Here is a 16,353-nt window from a genome sequence, read left to right on the forward strand (position 1 = left end):
GGTCAGCTCCTGCAAATAAGGGGATTAAGAGGCCTCGGAGACGCCCGGGTCCGCGGTATATACGTGCTGAGGGTGGGACCGAAGAGTCTCAAGAATCTCCCTTTCCGTGTGGACCACCGTACCATGGGTGTTTTGCAGAGCCACTATACGTTCCGGTGTTTGCTCTCTACGGAGGATCCAGACCAACAATCGCCCTGATTTATCTAGGACCTTCCCTCGGGCAACCCGTTCGTCCGCGCGCTGTAGGTAGTCAGGGGACCGGCACACAATAGCCCCTCCTCCGCCATATGCAAGTCGCTGATAAGCTGTTTGCAGACTCCATACGTCTATCCCATACAGGCTCCCCTCACCACGGCTTTCAATGCCTCCCATTTAGTGGCCAGCGACAGGTCCCCCACTGCCAAATTAAGGTCTACATAATCCGTCAGGGCCTTCTCAACATGCGCTCTGTCCACGGAGTCACGGAGAACGTCCACTGGGAATCTCCAGGTACGTGGACGGGAAACCGAAGCTCCCCATCTCACCAGACAAGTCACCGGGGAGTGGTCCGACAGGTAGCGCGCCTGATGTGTCACCTCCATATTCATGTTGCACTCTACGTTGGCTATCAGTATCCTATCAAGGCGACTGTGTGTATTATGCCTGGGGGAAAAGTAGGTATACACCTGCAGCGTCGGGTTGGCCTGTCTCGAAATATTGACAGCCCCAGTATTTTCCATAACCTCATGAAGCTGTCTCATCATTCGGGGTTTCGTGCCCTCCCGCTGCAGGGACCTATCTAGCACAGGTCTAAAACACAATTAAAGTCTCCCAACCAGAAAAGTGCCTCCTCTAGGTCGTCCACTAGGATGTCTTGCAGTGCCGGGAAAAAACCCGGATCATCCACATTCAGTGCGTACATATTGAGAAAGGTGACATCCCTACCATCCAACTTGGCCCTGAGGAGCAAGTACCTACCCTGAATATCCGCCACCAAATACTGGCGTGCAAACTGGACCCCCAGCGCTACCCAAAACACCCCTCTAGCATATGAGGAATATGAGGAATCGAATACCTGGCCCCGCCATTTCTTACCCAGCTTCCTCGCCTCCTCCTCAGTAAGAGGAGTCTCCTGCAAATATGCCATCGAAACTTTATGCCTACGAAGCCAAGACAACACTATATCGTTTCGTGCAGGTACCCAGCCCTCTCACATTCCAGCTCACAAACTTGTAACCCATTGTCAACTATGTGACCCGCCCCCCCCCTCCCACTGCACTCCCAGTGTCCCTACAGACCCATTCCCAATGTGTCATACATGCGATGCCTGTAACTTCCCCCAACAACTCCCCTCCCACCCCAACCCCACCCACGAGCAATATACTACCAACAACCAAACCTGCCGATATGCCCTTCCCGCGCTGGTTCCAGGACGTACACAGCTTCCCCATCAGTCTCCCTCACTAAACCTACCCACAACCCAAAGAAAACCAGGAAGACAACCCCCCCACCCCCGTTCGACTCCCTCCCAGGCCGCCTATCAGGACCCCAAACCAACCACTGCCCCGCTTTGACAATTAAGGAGATCATTAGTCACCCAATCCCCTGAACCCAATCCCCCCCCCCGCTCTCCTGTCCCTGCGCTTCAGCCGTCTCCGGGACCGCTGCACTGGTCGGGGAAACCACCTCCGGAGAGTGTAGCAATGTGTCCGGCACCAGGATCTCCCCAGGAGAGGAAGGTCGAGATGCCGCCGGTAAGTGTTTCAACTCGGGCTGATCCACGCGGAGGGAGCCATCCTCTCCCACTGTGACTCGATTACTCTCCACACACTCATCAGCACGGGACCGTTGACGTCTTCTCCGGCTGCGCTGCCTCCGCGGTCTTGTCCCCAATGTGCTACGAGCCCCTGCCCATTCTCCAGGAGGGAGGGCATCCCCCCCGAATCTCGAGCCAATCCCACACCTCTGCAGGATCTTCAAAGAAGTGCACCTTCCCTTGGGCCATAACCTTGAGCTTCGCTGGGTAGAGTAGCATATACTGCAGTTGCATCTCCCTGAGCTTTTGTTTGACCGCCAAAAAGGACTTACGCTGCTCTTGAACCAATTGCGTATAGTCCGGAAAGATGGACACTCTTGAATTCTCAAATGTAAGGGCCTTAGATTCCCTCGCTGCTCTTAGGATGCAGTTCCTGTTGCGGTAGTTAAGGATCTTGGCAATGAGAGCCCGTGGAGGGACTCCAGGCCTCGGGGGTGGGACCAACGCTCTCTGAGCTCTTTCTATCACAAAGACGTCCGACAGACCTTCAGGGCACAGTACAGTCCGAATCCAGTGCTCAAGGAAGCGCTCCAGGTTGCCGGCCTCCGCCCGTTCAGGAATACCCAGTACACGAATGTTACTGCGACGCGCTCTCCCTTCTGCATCTTCTGCCCTCCGCTCTAGTGCCTCCGTTGTGGCCGAGAGTTGTGAGACCGTTTTTTTGAGGGAGGCGACCTCCCCTTGCAGTTGAGTAATGTTCCCCTCCGCATCTGTAACTTTATCGGCCACCTTGCGCAGGCCAGTACGTAGGGGATTTACGTCGATGGAGACAGTCTCGATCTGGCGCTCCAAGGCAGAGTGGGACCCCTGTATAGCTTTCAGCAGTTCCGCCCTCGATGGCTCCTCGGGCGTTGGAACCCCTTCCTCCTGCCCCGACTGGCGCGTGAGTCTCTGCGAAGGGAGCCTTTGAGTAGTATACTGCGTTATGGTGTTGGGCTGTCCCACCCGAGGCATTTTGTCCTTACGCATCATGAAGTATGACAGAGGTCATCCCAGACGTCTTCTCTCCACGAGACCCTCGATGCAGCAGATCGCTTAGAAGTCCCACACGTACCCGGGACCAGGCAACTCAGTCCACAACCTCAATATCCAGGCCCCCCACTGACTAGGGGCGTCCCAGTTCCAACGCTGGCCTGCGTTTCCCCGGGGAACTTGTCCTGTAGGAGCCGGTCCACGGCCACCGAACCAAACACTCCCTCACGCACGCAAGGCGAGGCCGAGGGGGGCAGTTGGTACTCGTCTGAGGTTCTCAAGGGACACAATACACAACTAGGCTCAGTTCACGGTTTCCCCAAGAGACACCCCCCTCCGTGGTGCTCAGTCCGACCAAGTATCGGCCGGCCTCAGTCTCTCCCTCCACGCGGCGGTGCCCCCTGATCAGTGCGCTCCTCCGGGAAAACTGTCAGTCACGTGCGTCCCCAGGCCAGGCCCCGGTCCAAGAGGGGAAAAAACCCTATCCACATACAGGCAGCCGCTCCCATCAAGGGTACTCACTCCGGGTCACCATGCGTCTGTATACTGCTGCACAGGATCCATGCCCCAGTTTCAGCAGTGCCCCTCCCCGCACCGGGGGCGACGCGTCCCATGGGCCTAGGATGCAGTCCTCGGTTCAAGCACAGAGCTGATGCTAACTTAACATTGTGTGAATGTAAGGCTCAGCTCCACTGCACTGGAGGTGGAGCAATAGGGAGGGGATGACAATACAACGTGTGAAATCAAGGGTGAGAAATGGTGCAGAAAAAGAGATGTAAAAGCTAGTCTCCGGGAATCCTTATTACAGTTTTAATATTCGGTCCCCTTGCCAGGATTAAAAGATAGAGAAATTAGTGGGTGCTAGGTAGGAGAGCTTATAATGAGACTCTACCTGCTCCACTCTGCATGGGTGTCGACATGTTTCAGCCGGTAATTGACAATGCCCCGGCTTTCTTCAGGACTCTCACTTCTGTGACCTTGGGTGCTCCCCCCTCCCTTCTATAAATTCAGAAGTAAAAACCTAGCATCCACTAATTTCTCTATCTTTTAATCCTGGATAGGGGACCTAATATTAAAAAAACTGTAATAAGGACGTTTGTGAATGGTCCCTAGCTGAAGAGGTCCACATGTAACTTACTAGAAGGAATGAGAAGTTACAGGAAGATCTACTACTTTGGCGTGACGTGTCACTCTGGGCTGGCAGAGGGGGGATCCTGTACGCAAAAGGCAACCGACAGTGAGGAGGGAAGTGGGTTGGGTATAGCCGGGGGGTCCACTCACGATGGGGGGGGCAGGTGGGTTGACCCTAGTGCTGTGGGCAGTGGACTTCAGTAATGTGCCCGGTTGCCTCCCTCACTGTGATATGATTGTACATGATTTTCTCCTTTTCCCCACTGTACATCTCCCTCCGGTACGCCACCTTTTGCCTTATAAGCCACTGATAATGCCAAAAATATGCCTACATATATTGATTTGATGCCAACTGTTTTTATTATGGTATTGTAATGTGTAAACTCAAAAATAAAGTTTATAAATAAAATTAAACTGTAATAAGAATTCCCTGAGACCAGCTTTTACATCACTTTTTCTGCACCAATTGTCACTATACTCTTTTCCCTCTTCTTTTTGTGATTAAAGTCTGTGCGGAAGGTCGTAGAGGGACCTGATCCTCTCAACCCTCTGTTCTAGTGTGTTTTTCATGTGTACATTTTCCCTTTTCTGTTTTCCATGTCTATGCATAGGCTTCATGCACAAAACTGCAAACAAATCTGACAGTCCAAAGTTAAGAAAATGTTAAGTGTTCTCTTCTGCCTTTCCACAAATTGTAGAATAAAACTTTTAAAACTGCATATTTTATTTAAGTCCTCGTATCTCAAAGTTTGTGTTAAATGGTTTGTTTGCCATTCTGTTCCACCTAGCATGACTTTTTTCCTCATATCAGAGTTTGCCATTTTGTATAAATGTATCAAGCAGGGAGTGACGCTTCGGCTGGTGAATGCGCGTTGGTTCCCGCTAAGCACACCTAAGGCTACTGCAGCCGTAGCTGTAGCTCAAGACTGCAGGATTCTTTGGATGCTGGAGAGGTGTGGAGGCTCGCGGCAACAGTGTGTAAAAGCGGCTGACGGACTGGGGAAAAGCGCTGATTGTCTACCACCATCTACCATTGTAAAACGCTGAATTGGGCACCGCAAACTTAATGCCGGGAGACACTCGGTTCGCAGGGTGAATGAATGCCGGCTCTGTTAGTACACCGTTCGTACACCTGAGGCTATTGCAAGCGGGGAGCAACTTGGAATTTGAAACTCAAAACCAACTTTCGGTGCTGGGAGCAGTAAGATTTACTCAAAATTTACTTAATGGATGCAAGAGTGCTTTTGAAGACGGCTCAGCTGGATTAATCTGTTTGGCTGTAGCTTAAATACTGTCGAGGGACTGGAGCGGATGTACTTGTCTATATGCATTTGCTGAGCTGCAGTGTTACTATTGGAGGCTTTATTGTGTGAAACATTAGAAACACTAGAAAAATCTTCCAAACACTGACCACATTTTTGGTAGGGCCCTTCTGGCATTGAGTCACGGGTGGACACCATTGTGTCCCAGAACTGGGCTTCGTTGATTTAATATTACTAAGATTGGTTGTGGGACTGAGCCAAACTTACCAGTTACTTCCACCGCTGCCAGGAGGAGGAGGAGGAGGACGCCGCCACCGGCCAGAGTCAGTACAGCTACACTTCGCGCGGCCGCCCCGGGACCATAACTCCCGGCAGGCTCAGCGGCGGCGCGCATTACTGACGACGCTCCAGGAGGCTCATATCATCGGCGCAGAGCCCCGCTTCGCCCGTTTAAGCCTGTTCAAGACCGGACAAGGCCGGGTCGGGCCACCCCCCTTCCATCTATCTCGCGACCTTCCCTTGTGAGTACTTTGTTTACATATTATCGCTGTCTTATTGGGATTAGTGCAATGCCTCCTAAGGAGGCTAAGGGAAGAGTGGACACTGCCAACTTTATGGGAGCCATGGACCAGTTCATAACAAGGATGAACTGTGTCTTTGATGAAGGCATCACGATTATGGAGCGACGAGTTTCACAGGAATTAGCCATCGCTAGAATGTCTTCAATGGGACACATTGCAAATGTGCAGACTCCTGTTCACCAAGGTGCTAATGGTGGTATTGGTGCCTCACCTATCTTAGAATTCCCCATTCCACAGATACCCTCTTGTGACTTATCGCTGGTTCCATCTGATAGTGAGTCTACGGTCTCAGACTCGTTATTGATATCTCCCCAAAAGTTGCCTATTGTGTCCAATGTAGTTAAGGTGTATAATACTAGACAACTACGTAGAAAAGACCCTGGGGCAATTCCAAAGGATAAACAAGGGCTGCCAAAGAATAATGGTGGGAGGAAAAAGAAACCCCCCAAAAATACTGGAGCAATTCTAGCTACTCTGGAGTGGCCTAATATGGGCGATTCTGCTAGCCCTGCCCAGGGTCTAGTAGATCCTATATTGCCTAGGGGGGCGCACCAGGAAGTAGGTGGGATGACAAGCCAAGGTGACAGGGAAGGGGCCACGGACGTTGAGTCAACTGTCATATATGAAACAAAAAGCCCTATTCAGCCTGCATGATTTGGATCTCAAACTCTGTAACTATTGGGGCCACACCTCATATTGGCTCTCCAAGAAAAAATTAAATTTAACCAGTGTTGTGTTACAGGTCCACTAGGTTTAACTAACGATTTAGCAGCCATGGGAGTAGCGGCCCTTGGCGAGGGATCTACAATTCCCTTAAAATCGTGCTCAATCCTTTTTAAATGTAATTCAATTTTACTCAGTCTATCCTCTAGTGGACGTAAGAGAGCTCTAACTGTCATATATGACAGTTGATCAATCAAAGAGGGATGTAAGGGGGAAAAAAGACTATATAGGGCAACCCCCCACTCAACAAATATGAAACAAAAAGCCCTATTCAGCCTGCATGATTTGGATCTCAAACTCTGTAACTATTGGGGCCACACCTCATATTGGCTCTCCAAGAAAAAATTAAATTTAACCAGTGTTGTGTTACAGGTCCGGACATGCCTTAAGATATGAAAATTGAGGTGTACAGATTCACCCACATAAAGAAAATATGTGGGAAGGATCCTTCCGCTCTGCTGCATGCTAAGAGCGGCAGGCGCATTCTTTTAACCACTCTTTTAATCATACTGTAGGTGAGCCGTAATTCCTTGTGGCAACGTGGTTATGTTCGGGCTATCCTGCTAGCACTTGACAGTTGCTGGCAGGTAAACTTCCTGTTCATTTCACACTGCATATCTTGGAGTATTGGCAGCCCAGTGTCATATAACTTCCCTGCTTTTAAATGACTATGGCGGCTGTCACCACTGTGCGATTTGGCGGCAGGGGGCACATTATGGTGACAGCAACATGGGGATCACGCTTCTATCCCATCATTTCGCTATTACACCTGGATATCAACAGAATCCAACTTGAATATATTATTACGTATGAAATAGCACTGTTATATGTTTTCTGCACAGGTTACTCATATCTAGGAGTTTCCAGGACGGATTTGTGATCTTTGAACACGCCGTCTTTTGATGCTCGATGGTACGATGACCATTTTCGGGCATAAGGTAAATATAGCGATTTGCAGCCACCGGCGATGGGTTGGTGTGTTGTGTGCTGGAGCCTCTTGTATTGACTCACCAATTTACCACCGCTGTGCTCTGTTTTTTAATGTGTGTATGTGTACAGGTCCTCATATGATAAAATGGAGGATTGAGAATAGAGACCCAACTATTTGCCCTGACGAAGTTGCCAATGACAAGGCAACGAAACATGTCGGTCCAGTCATAAAAATGAATGGTATTTATTCAACCATTTTTTAATGGTGAAGTTTGGCAGCACCAGAATAAAATAGATTCAGCCAGCCAAACCTCACGTTTTTATATTTGTTGGTTGTTGGGTGTAGGTACTTGTTATTATTTTCTAAAGCACTTTTTCTGTCCTACTAGGTAGTGTATTTGTACACTCCTTGTCTGTCTCTTTCTCTATTCTTTCTTGTGCATATTCTGTCTGCACTTGTTTCATCTTCCTAGCAAGGAAAGTAACCGATGATGAGAAGTGGGTATACCGGTGATTAGCAAACCGGGAACCCCCTCGGGTGTTACATCCGTGAGGTACTTTCCTTGCCTTCCCACATATTTTCTTTATGTGGGTGAATCTGTACACCTCTATTTTCATATCTTGAGGCATGTCCGAACCTGTAACACAACACTGGTTAAATTTAATTTTTTCTTGGAGAGCCAATATGAGGTGTGGCCCCAATAGTTACAGAGTTTGAGATCCAAATCATGCAGGCTGAATAGGGCTTTTTGTTTCATATTTGTTGAGTGGGGGGTTGCCCTATATAGTCTTTTTTCCCCCTTACATCCCTCTTTGATTGATCAACTGTCATATATGACAGTTAGAGCTCTCTTACGTCCACTAGAGGATAGACTGAGTAAAATTGAATTACATTTAAAAAGGATTGAGCACGATTTTAAGGGAATTGTAGATCCCTCGCCAAGGGCCGCTACTCCCATGGCTGCTAAATCGTTAGTTAAACCTAGTGGAATAAAAGCTCCTGTTGTCCCAAAGGTCACGGTAGCATCAAACACTGCCCAAGGGGCTCCAGTTGCACCCCTTGATAAGGACCTAGTAGATGCTAATATAAATAGACCACGTAAGCGTAATGTACCCCAGGGCAGTGAAGGTGGCAAGGTTCCCACGGCCCAGTCTCCTAAGGGGAAAAATATCTTAAATCTACCCCCGGAGGTTTGTCCACTTGTGGTAATTTTAGCAGGGGTTCCAGAGTTGGGTAAAATTGAGGTGGAGACCCCTATATCTCTGTGGAATAGGGTTGTCCACTGGCTAAACCTAAACAGACCACTGCCCCCTCACATTGTGGGCAAAATACTCATGATCAGGAGGGTGCCATGGGTTGGCCATCTTCCCAAAAATATAAGGGGGATTGCATCTTGATCAACTTTAACAACCCTAGAATTGTTGAATACATTTGTAATTGGAGATATCCCAGTTCAGGTGTGACTATACACACCCTTCTCTGACCTATTTTTACCCCCCAGGTTATTTTACTTCTCAGGCAGATGGTTGGACAATGGTGCAGCGAAATGGGAGAGGGCCCCCCAGGTGGGTTGGCCTATGCCTTCTCTGCACTTGGACCCTATCTCGACCCATAATCGTTTTAACTGTCTGGAAGCTGTTGATTGACTCCATGATGGAGTAGGAGCTCCAATCTGTTCCTCTCCTCCCTTGGGTAGTTGTTTTCCCCATCCTTCTGTACCCCCACAGCCCACGGGCCCAGAGGACTCCACTATAGTCTTGGAATCCATGAGGGCTAATAACATTGTTAGTCAGGACTTAAGCCCAACTCCATGTGCCCAAATCTCCTGTAATGTTCACACCAATGATCTCAAACGTGTCTCATGGAATGTGGCAGGTCTGCGAAGTAAGCTCCAATTACTGGACTGGAATGACTTCATTGATTGATTTGATATATGTTTCTTCCAGGAAACTTGGTGCCTTGAACCTTTATACAAGCCGGGTTATTATTGTTTTCATGAAGCTGCTACTACGGTTGGGCGAGGTCGCCCCTCTGGCGGGCTTATGGCATGGGTAAGGGTAGACCTCAACCTTAAGATTACTCATCATACTTGTTCATCACTGGATATTATGAGACTCTCCGTTAAGGGCTTGAATGGTATTTGCTCTTGGGAACTTCTTAATGTCTATGCTAGAGGCACCCAAGGGGGGGCCAAATCCTCCACTATTTCTATTCTATCTGACATGCTTAAACTGTGTCCTCCTGACTCCTTAGTTCTGGTTGCCGGAGACCTAAACTGTTCGTTTGAGCCTCTGGCAGCAGATGACATCCTTGGAGTTTATGATGAAGATGCCCGATGGGGCATCCCGTCTCTCTCGCTTATGCCCGTGAGGAGATGGTCACCGGTTGAACGCCCTAATGATTGAATCAGGACTAAGAGCTGTAAATGGGCGTACCATCTCCGATGCTCAGGGGGCTAATACACATAATAGAGTATCGTGTGAAAGTAGAATTGACTACATAATGGTGGATAGGAGGGCATGGAAGTCCGTGGTGGATATGGTCATTATACCATCAGTGGATAGTGACCATAACCCCTTGTCCCTCACCATGGTGGATCCATGGCACAGGAAGGAGTTTAGTCCCTTCATTAGTGCGAAATTAATAACTAAGACAGTTGTACCATCTAACTGTAATAGGTTTCTTAAGTGGCCAAAGTTTATTATGGAGGAAACCAGACTAAGTGCTCTGGAAGGAATTCTTAGTGAGCAGTTTTTAAGGCTTTCTGCAGCATGTAAGGACGTGGTTGGGCCTGTGGCGGCTGAAATAATTTATACTGATACGATAGGCCAGATTGGTAAACTGTTCACAGTTCCTGCCAAAAAGAGCCCGATGATTGTTAAGCCAGTGCAGAAATGGTTTGATGGCAATTGTAGAAGGAGGACAAATAGCCTGATTAATGCTATTAAATCTGGTAATCCAGTTGCAGTTCGGTTGGCCAGATCACACTACAAAGAAGCTATTACAACAGCTAATAAGGAGTGGAAAGAATCTGATTGGGACAGTCTTAGAGCTGCTAGTAAAGCCAAGAATGGAGGACTATTTTGGGCCTTAGTTAGAAGATCCAACGGCTGTGACCCGAATCAAACCCCCAATCGCATAACAGATAGGGAATGGTTCGAGCATTTTAGGATACTCTATGGGGCGATGACCAGCCCGGTACTCCAGGGCCCTCTTACGGTACCATGGCCACTGTTTCTGGTCAGGCTGCATTTATTAAAGTAGATAAGAAAGAGGTGATGGCTGCATTGACCAAGATTGTATCTGCTAAAGCCCCGGGGCAGGATGGTGTACCAGGTGACCTTTTTAAAGCTAATCCTGAAGGTTGGGCCTCTTACTTTGAAATTCTTACGAATGCTTTGTTAGAAGGCTCACCTGTTCCGAATTCATGGAAGGCGGCTGAAGTGATCCCTATATACAAGAAGGGCTCCAGGGGGGACCCTGCCAACAACCGCCCAATAAGTCTTATTGATGCGGGGCAGAAATTGGTTGGCAGGGTACTCCTGGAGAGGATTCTTTCTTGGGCTGGTGAAAACAGTATTATTTCACCTTTTCAGGCATGCTTCAGGGCTTGCACAAGCACGATAGATCAGGCATTTAGGCTGGTCCTCTTACACTGGAAGGTGGTTACCATTGGCAAGGGTGGTCTTTATTTGGCATTTATTGATCTAAAGACCGCCTTTGATTTGGTCCCCCGAGACCGCCTATGGCTGGTCCTGAAGGAAATGGGGATTCCCTTACCCATTCTGAATCTCCTAGCTCGTATGCATGATGGAACCTATGCATGCATTAGATGGGGATCACAGGAGCAAAAAACTGATAAGATCCCTGTGAATAGAGGGGTACGCCAGGGTTGTGTCCTGGCCCGACACTTTTCACATTATTTATGAATGGCGTAGTTTCCTTTTTGCTTGAAATTAATGCTGATGCCCCGGTCTTGGCGGGTGATAAAGTCCCCGCACTACTCTTCGCGGATGATACGTTGTTGGTATCAATAACTCCGGCAGGATTACAGAAGTTGTTAGACCGCTTCTGTTTGTTTTGCAAGCTCAGGGGCATTGCCATAAACACATCGAAAACCAAGCTCCTTTATTTTAACCCAAGTAGATTGTCTAGATCCACCTTATCTCTTGATGGGGTGTCTCTGGAACGTGTAAAGGAGTTCGACTACTTGGGAATTAGAATTTCGGACAAGCTTAAATGGCAGCCACATATTGACAAAATGGCGCTAAGTCATAGGAGGGTAGTTGGAGTACTAGGGAGGGAACATAGTGCATCCACTTCTAGACCCATTGCCCCTGTTAGGCTGTGCCCTTTATGGTGCAGAGCTCTGGGCCTTTGAATGTGTTGATGCCTTAGTCATTGCAGAGAACAAGTTCTTTAGGGAGCTTGCATCGCTCCTGAGGGGTACTCCTACCAAACCACTCTTGTGACCTGGGTCGTCGCTCCATTAAGGACCTAGTTTCCCTACGCCCCCTCTTATATTGGGCTCGGTTATAGCGTACCCCCGAGCTCTCAAGGTATGCTGATGGTTTAAGAGACGTTATGAACCTTCATGGAGCCCATAAAATGAGTTGGATATCTAATATAAAGAAGCTTTTTTTGGAAACGGGCCTTGCTAGTGGCCGGGAGCCTGGGGCATCGCTGTCCAAAACTGCAACTAAGCGAGCCTATTGGGCATGGGTTGATGATCATGAGCAGAGGGACCCAAATCTAGGTAGGCTGACCGAGGCTTTCCGACAGCACAAACCAAAGGCTTGCCTAGAGCCCTATCTGGATTTTATTAAGAAACCCAGAGATAGATCTCTCTATATTCAGTTCAGGATGGGAACACTCCCCCTTCGCGATCGTACTTGTAAGTGGAAGCCACCGCATCAAACTTCTCCTGATTGCCCAATTTGTGAAGGTGTTTCTGAAAATATTGCTCATGTCTTTTTTGTATGCCCAGCCTATATAAAACCTAGACAGAAATGGCTCAAACCTGTGTGCCGGTTGCTTGGAACCAGGGACCACTCCATTGCACTTAGAATTCTTAAGGCTGATGCTAGCACAACCTTAGTGTGTGGGGTGGACAAATTTCTTAGTTGGGCTTGGTTGATTAGGCTGAAGGCTATTTGATGAGAGAAATTTTAGTTGTATCTTTTTTATATGCTTAAATATTAACAAAGCTGATAAAGTTTAATACTTTTTTAATAATTTATTGTAATACCAAAGGTTTTTATAAGCAACTTTTTAAGGAAAATGTATTGTCAATGAATTGTGTTTTATACTTGAATTGTGCTTTTATGATATTATATATATCGAAATAAAGCTTTGATGATGATGATAAATGTATCTTCTTCGAAGGAACCATGTAGTGATAGTCTCACACTCAGTCTTTGATTTGCAAGTTTCAAACTGTACTCTTCAAGATCAGATGAAAATTGAGCAAAGGTTGCTAAACATACTGTAATTTACGGCAGCACAAACTTACCTATAAAAATGATATATTTTGAAAGCAGGTAGACGTGTGCGTTTCCCTACTGAAGTGTAATTATTTTTAATTTAACGGCAGCCTGAGGATCAGAGATAATCTCTTTTGTGAAAGTTTTTGACTATTCTTTATCAATTCTCTTTCAAATCTTGGCAAAATATTAATGTCACTAGATTTGCACATTTGTAAAGCTGGCAACGTCTGCCATTTTAGCAAAGTGTTTGGCTGGGTTAATAAAGTATCTTTCACATTTGAGCATTAGATTTTTCTTGCATGAAAAACAAGCTTCTACCACGTGTTGGATGATTCTTAATAGAGGTCAGTTTTTTTTTACCATCTACTTAGGCAAAGACTGATCTTATCAGTTTGCAGCCTGTGGTAAACACGGTGACTGCTGTAGGCAGGGGTGTCTAGCAAGGGTCCGGATGGCTTGATCCATTTTCGGATGTTAAATCAATATGAATTTCCATGCAATAATTTTTACATGATGGTTTTTTTAATTGAGATTCGGACCTAGTTTGCACACCCCTTCGGTTTCTGTTTGGGTGTGTGCAGTGGTTCAAAGAACACTGAATGTGCCGTGCAACAAAGAAGAAAACCAATTACCCTAAAAAAAAATTTTTCTCAAGATAAACCTTTTGCACCAGGGTAATGTTTTGCAGAATGCGTAGGTGAATTGGCCATTCTGGATCCTTTTTGGAACCAGGTCACTTCCTCTGCACCCTATTTACCACAACCCTTTATCCTCCTCAGTAACATGTGCTGGGGGCATTGCATGATATTGATACAGGTACATTTTTTGATCCTCCACTCCCTGTTTTTGATTGTAGTCTGAACCAACCATGTGTTTCTAGCAGCCGTTTTGCATTTCTCTGAAAGATCTACGGTAAATATTCTTGCCACTTGGGGCGTCAGACCTCTTTCTGAGATGCTTGGTAATCTGAATCGCTGCCAACACGTTCCTTCATGTTGAGTCCTCTTGAAGTGATTACATCTTTCTAGGCAAAGTTCTTTACAGTAGACTTTGAACTTCAAATTCGCCCATGCCTTGTGTATATTCAGCACACCTGAGGAAAAACATCACCAAACACTGTGGATGGCACATAGAAATGGTGCCTGATGGGAGGTCTCTGATTCTTACACTTAGCCTTAGTATATGCAGAGTGGACAGACTTGGTAAGTGAAAAGTTGACAATATTATTTTTGGTAGACATTGTTTTTGCATTTCAGGGCAGTCAGATGACACTTTGCAGACATGGAGTGCTAAGAGCTTTGTAATGACCTCTGGGCAGAGTTAGCACATCACTCACCCCTTCATAAACAAAGGGAAAAACGGCTCCCTTTTGAGTGTAGAGAGTGGGTAAATGAGTCTCTATTACATTTAATCATCTGACAAATTCCAGAAGCTGCCTCTCGGCTAGGTTTTCCTTTGTTTATCTACAGTGGGTTTAAGCAGTTAAACATTTAAGTTGCCCCTCTGCCCCAGTACCGCGCTTCCTGCTTCTTCCTAAAGGTGAAGCTGTTCCAGCCCGACTTGCAATTGTATTTTTGAACCTTGCAAAGCACTTTTTTGCCTAAAATTGCCGCATTCAAAGAAGTTACAATTGTCTTTTTTTTTTCTTGGGTGACGTGGACTAAATTATGAAAATTTCGTAACCACAGAGTAGATAAACATTACAGATACAAGTGACTTTTATATCCCCGTCTTGCAGGCTCGATCTGCAGCTCATCGCAGTCCTATTCGCATAGACCCATTGCATTTCGGGTTCAAAAGCCCTTAGTCAGGGGTAATTACAAAATTAAAACTTGCCATTTATTATTTTACTACATTACACATGCAACGTAAGCTATACTTCTCTCGTCCCCTTATTCAGAAAATTCACTCTATGCATTTTAAAATTAACTCTTAACTCACCAACGCTTGTTCCTTGACAAAATGATATTGCCCTGAAACTGTCCTAAATATGTCCTATCCCTTTTACATCTGCATCCACCAATCAATCATAAATAAAAACAACCTGTGTGTCTGCATCACACTGAATGTGTTCCAAATTAACACCCACACCGTACTCATTCCTAACAAAACACAAACATAACCCTCAATGTGTACCTGCAAAATCTTCATCCAGGGCTTGGTAGTTAAACCGCCTCAGCTGCTTCCCTCGTCTCCATAGGGAAAGTGATTAACCACCAATTTCCAGATGACCCTTCCCACTACATATCCCTGAACATAACTCTTCCCAGCTATGTGCGTTCCAACCTGCTTTGTGACTGACTACCCATTACACCAACCACTGCAAAAGAAATAAAAATCCCATCAGCCCCTGAATTCCTCCTGTTAATATGCTGCTGCATGTCATATAAGGGTTCACATTCTTGTTTTCAACATTTCATACTTACAAATCAATGTTTTACATGTGAATGATCTCGCAATGATGGACTATTTTTTAGAGCTAATGTTCTTAAAACTTAGATCTTCTAGAAATTAAGTTGGTTTTTTGATGGTTCTCAATAAACTAAATTGACTGTCTCGAATGAACAAAACCGCCTTCCATGTGTTATTTTGTTCTTTTATCTGTTCAGTCCTCTTAGTTCTCCTGACATAAAGAGGGATCCCTAGGGACTGCAGCACACATTGGCCACCCTAATGGACCCCTCACCAAGGTCATGCAAACAGCCTTTGCAGCCTGTATGTCTACATTGCACACATCACTGTGTGCCATGCCTGCCAGAACATGTGGCATAGGTAAAACGCACGCCTAAGGCAAGGTGCACTCTACCCATGTGAGGGCCTATCTGTGAGTGGATATGCCCCGGTGACATCTAAGTTTACCCTTGAATATTACCAGTGCACAGGAAAGCAATAATGAGTATATGGGATGGAAACTCTTCTTTACGAGTTCCCCATCTACATGATGGTTTCACTGTACCCCAAGGTGTTTGGTACAACACACCTTGTCTTAATAAACCCACACTAATGCCAGTGCCAAATTTATTAATAAATGTACACAGAGGTACCTTAAAGGTGCCCCCTGAAAAATTACCAACTTCTAGTGTGTTTGCTGGTCTCGACCAGCCTGCCAACACTCAACATGTTTCTGGCCTCCTGGAGTATGAGCCTTTGTTCTCAGAGGCTGGGAACAAAGCCTGCTCTGGGTGAAGGTGTTCACACCTCTTCCAAGCAGAAACTGCCTTCCAGAGCCGGAAGTTTCAAAGGCCATGCTGCCTGTGAAATGCGACACAGGCCTCTCCAGCTAGTCCAAGAATTCCAACCCACCCCTGTCCCATCCTCACTTTTTGGTCGGAAGATTAGGTGGTGTGGCAGCTGATGTGGACCCCACTTTTTAGAATTGTCCATCTTGTGCTGGAGAGAATTAGCCTATTGGGGTCAGTTATGCTTTTTTTCCTACAGGAAGTGGTCACCCCTAATAGTAGGTAACCTATTG

At 46.6% G+C, this 16,353-nt stretch overlaps 1 protein-coding gene across 2 annotated transcripts in view; it reads left to right on the forward strand.

Moving 5' to 3' along the window:
- The window catches only part of LOC147726002 (uncharacterized), a 217,351-nt gene that overhangs the window by 105,611 nt on the left and 95,387 nt on the right, over window positions 1-16,353 (forward strand). The gene's annotated exons all lie outside the window — the stretch shown is intronic.

This window comes from Lissotriton vulgaris, chromosome 3_1 (assembly GCF_964263255.1).
Source record: "Lissotriton vulgaris chromosome 3_1, aLisVul1.2, whole genome shotgun sequence".
NCBI classification, from domain to species: Eukaryota; Metazoa; Chordata; class Amphibia; order Caudata; family Salamandridae; genus Lissotriton; species Lissotriton vulgaris.